The sequence below is a fragment of the Marmota marmota genome, unplaced genomic scaffold (assembly GCF_001458135.2).
Source record: "Marmota marmota marmota unplaced genomic scaffold, marMar, whole genome shotgun sequence".
Lineage (NCBI taxonomy): Eukaryota > Metazoa > Chordata > Mammalia > Rodentia > Sciuridae > Marmota > Marmota marmota.
Genome location: NW_026000082.1, coordinates 23,995,984 through 24,000,983, shown reverse-complemented (window position 1 = coordinate 24,000,983; position 5,000 = coordinate 23,995,984).

Below are 5,000 nucleotides of genomic sequence, written 5' to 3'. Positions count from 1 at the left end.
GTTCCTTTGCTTTTGTTTATATTCTACAAATTAACTACCACCCTTTGCTTTCTAATCTACTTTGAAAGTAGTTTAAAGAAGACCCTAATGTAATTTAAAGAACACTTATGAATTTGCTATGCATTTCACTGCTCATTGCAAGTTACTACCTAACACAAATAACAATGCTTTTCTCTTTTTTTTTTTCAAAAAATTTTTTTAATATTTATTTTTTAGTTATCGGCGGACACAACATCTTTGTTTTGTATGTGGTGCTGAGGATCGAACCCAGGGCCACACGCATGCCAGGTGAGTGCGCTACCGCTTGAGCCACATCCCCAGCCCTTCAATGCTTTTCTCTACAGGTGGTTTATATTTTATCAGGCACCTGGTAAAACCACAGAGATGAACTTGTAAACTGAGATTGTTTTAGTCACTTTTTCACAGCTGTGGCTGAAAGACCTGACAAGAACGATTTGGAGGAGGAAAAGTTTATTTGGGGGCTCAAGGTTTCGGAGGTCTCAGTCCATAGACAGCAGGCTCTATTCCTCAGGGCTTGAGGTGAGGCAGAACATCACAGGGGAAGAATGTGGTGGTAGGGAGAAACAGCTCACATGATGATCAGGAAGGAGAGATAGATAGATAGATAGATAGATAGAGAGAGAGAGAGAGAGAGACTCCACTTGCCAGACACAAAATGTGTACCCCAAAGGCATGCCCTCAATCACCAACCTCCTCCAGCCCACACCCTACCCACCTTCAGTTACCACTCATTTAATTCCCATCAGTGAACTAATTCACTGCTTAGGTGAGGGATCTCATAACCCAATCATTTCTCCTCCAAACCTTCTTGCATTGTCTCACACACAAGCTTTTGGGGAACACCTCACATCCAAACCATAATATTCTGCCCCTTGCACCCAAAAGTTCATGACTATCTCACAATGCAAAATACATTTAGCCCATTAACAAAAGTCCCAAATATAAGGTCCTTGCTTAGCATCTGGATGGCCATCTTTAGTGATAGCCGCCATTTTAAGGAAAAAGTTTCACTTTCCCACCCTTGGGAGTTTCTGAGAAAGAAACTCCTCATACCAACCAACCCCTGACTGCCCACATTAGGACCTGTTCAGCTCTGATTTCTGAGCCTCCCCCATAAAAGTCCCAAACCTCAAGCCTGTTTTGCCTCTCTATCCTATAGAGAAATAGCCTTTATTTGTTAGCTCTGACAAATAAACTATCGTTTGTAACTCTGCCTTGTCTCTGTCTTTCATTTCTGCTTACCCATCTCTTGTTCCTCACTTTCCCTTCACCCAATGTCTCAACAGTTCCAGAACTGCCCAAAAGTTCAAGTCCAAAGTCTCTGGGATTCAAGGCAAACTTGCATCATGAGCTCCTGAAGAAATAAAAAATGATTTACAAATATGCAATATGTAAAGGTATAGAGTAAATATTTTCATTAAGAAAAATATGGGGGGCTGGGGATGTGGCTCAAGTGGTAGCACACTCGCCTAGCATGCGTGAGGCACTGGGTTCCATTCTCAGCAACACATAAATGTAAAATAAAGATATTGTGTCCACCTAAAAAAACTAAAAAAATAAATATTAAAAAAAGAAAGAAAAATATGGGTAGAGAAAGAAGGGATAGGACCAAGGCATTACTGGCGAACAAGTCCTATAGCTCCATGTCTGGCATCTGGGGCACATGACACGGTGATATTATGTCCAAAGGACTTGTGTAGCTCTGCCTCATGGCCTTGTTGGTTGCAGCCCAAGTGTCCTTTCTGTTGGCTTGTCTCTGTTTAATTCCTGTAGCTTTCCTAGGACGAAGTCCCATGTTACTGGCATTTCTTAATCTCAGGGGTCTCTGGGACAGCTTTGGCTTCCTCCTCACATCTCCACACTTTGTCCTCTCAGAGGGTGTCCATGGGGACTCCAACCCTGCTGCACTGTGCCTGGCCTCCCAGACCTTCCTTTGGAATCTTGGAAGCCCCCATGATTCCCTAACTCCAGCATCCTGCATTCCTGCAGAACCATCACCACATGGTTGCCACCAAGATTGCCACCATCTGGAGCAGTGGTAAAGCTTCCAGGGACCCTGACTGCAGCAGCCTCTGAGTGTCTGGGTGGCTGAGCATGTTGAAAAAACTTCCTAGGCCTCCTAGTGCAAGGATGCCCCTTTGATCTCTTTTTTACTTTTACTCCCTGAGCCTGAGATGGGTGTGGTCTTACCAGCTCCTGAGACACCCTCAAGCCATCTGTTTTATTATTTGGGGGCAAAGTCTTTAGCATTCCTTAGTGGCTGTAATGTCTTTATCATTTGCAACTTCCTTAGCCCCAGTTTTACTCCTGCCTTCGAAGTCCAAGTTTTTCAAATCTTTCTTTTCTGCCTTCTCCTGAATATCAAAATAAACTTTGGCTAAAAGCCTCCAGCACTATCCATGCCACTGCCTGAATGCTATGCTTCTTAGAAATTTCTTCCACCAGATTAAGAAGTCCATTGCTTTTAAAATCAACTTCACAGAAAGTCTCAGGACATGGACCAAATGTAGACAACTTCTCAGCCAGAACATAACGTGAATGGCCTCTACTTCAAATTTTAATAGAGTCCTCCTTCTCTGAACCCTCTTGAGTGCTGTCTTTACTGTCTGCAGTCCTACTGACATTCTAGTTGTGGTTTGGATGTTAGGTGTCCCCCAAAAGTTTGTGTGTGAGACAATGCAAGGGGATTTGGAGGAGAAACAATTGGGTTATGAGATCCCTCACCTAAGCAGTAAGTTAATTCACTGATGGGAATTAAATGAGTGGTAACTGAAGGTGGGTAGGGTATGGCTGGAGGAGGTGGGTGATTGGGGGCATGCCTTTGGGGTACACATTTTGTGTCTGGCAAGTGGAGCCCCTCTCTCTTTCTTTCTCTTTCTCTCTCTCTCTCCTTCCTGATCATCATGTGAGCTGCTTCCTCCCACCACCACACTCTTCCCCTGTGAAGCCCTGAGGAATAGAGCCTGCTGTCTATGGACTGAGACCTCTGAAACCTTGAGCCTCCAAATAAATTTTTCCTCCTCCAAAATGTTTGTCAGATCTTTTAGTCACAATGCAAAAAAGCTGACTAAAACAAAGATCATGACTTAAGATTTTTTTAAAAAAGTAGAGAACTCTCACCAGACACATATCTTGCACTTCCCAAGTATCAAAACTGTGAAAAATAAAATACCTGTTGTTGAAGCCAAAAAAACAAAGGAAAGTTGATTCCAGCCTGCAAATATCTCTAAAGCTGTTTCACTTCTTATTCATCCTTATTCTAAGGATATAAATTTTTGTGGTCCAGTTTTTAGAAGGACCTCCTCCTATTTCTCTCCCCATTTTGTTGTGTTTAAGTTTTTTTCTTTGAAGTGCAAAAGGAAGGTTATAATTTTCCAGCTGACAGGGCCAAACAGCTTCTGCCTTTCTTTACCTTCCCGGATGCTAGCTTTCCAGGTTTGGTCTGGTAATTCCCTACTGCCTTGCCATCTCTTAGATGCCTTGTTATGGCTCTATTTTATTCTCCCCTGCCAAATCTATATGCTGAAACCCTAATCCCCATTACCTCATAATCCATCTGTATTCAGAGACTTGGCTTTTAAAGAGGTAATTAAGTTAAAATTTAGCATTTGCATGTGCTCTAATCCAATCTGAATGGTGACCTTATATGCTGGGAGCCATTAGCCAAGTAGGTATGACAATTTCCTTGCCAGCGTACCCCATGTTGCTGACATTTTGCAGTGACATTGAATGTAGTTGACCTTGCTCAAGGACCAGGGCAGATTAGGGTGTTCCTGGTTTAACATAATCGGGTTTAGGGCGTTCCCAGTTTAGGTTCCAGGTTTAAGGTTTAAGATTATTCCTGCTGGGAATAGGGCGTATCCTGCTGCCTAAGTTCCCCTTGAGTTCTCACGGGATTCAGACAGTATATTTTGGGAGACAGAAGCCCAGTGAAGGTGAATTTGGGAGAGAACGTGGATTTGGGCAGAGAACGTGGATTTCCCCAGAACGTGTCTGTATACGGCTGGTGTGAGTTCGGGAATAAAGAGTTGCTGTTTGAATCTACAAGCTGTGTGGTGGCTCGTGATTTTGTGCCCAGCCAGACTGCGGCACTTATAAGTAGAGGAAATTTAGATACTATCACATCTATGGCCCAGTTTTGCCAGAGCAGTGAGATAGGTTGCCAAGAGCCAAGGCATAAGACTTTATTGAGAAATGTTTACAGGAAAGTTCCAGTAGCCATTGGCTGAACAGATAGCACTCCAACCCCCACTGTACTTCTGCCAAACAGTGCCACCTCTTCCTCATGGTGTTTTGTCCGGTCGTGGCCAGCTGCATGAGTGACAGGTGTCCATCCCCACAGTGCCCTCAGTTCTTTCCCAGTTACCACTGAAAGAGGGATTTTACATGTTAAGCTGCAGAAGCTGTGACATTATCAGCATTATCTTGCTTAGTTTGCTTGTATGGCCAGCTCCCAAGGAGCAACTGTCATGATGTACATGCAAGAAAAGAAGCTCTTACAGTTAACATTAACTTGCCCTAGTTCCTGGTGTGCATAAGTCAATGTCCTTCAATGTAATATGTATCTGGACATTCAATTGGCCCAGGCTTGCTCTCATTGTTCCCTAACGTGGCTAGATTTTGGGGAATATGAAGACAGCACTCAGGAACATAATGTTTTAATGTTCCTCTTTTCTTTAAGGATAATATGAATACACAGACACACCAAGGGCACAGGGACGTGCACATAGTACACAGTACACATACACACATGTATGCACATGCTACACACACACACACACACAAACCTTGTGAGGACACAGAAAGAAAGCAGCCATCTGCAACCCAAGGGAGATAGGCCGCAGGAGTTTGAGAAAATATATTTTCTAACTCCCAGAAGTTTGAGAAAACATATTTCTGTGGGTTAAGCCACCTGATGTGTGGTGTGTGTGTATATATATATATATATATATATATAATATATAATATAATATATATAA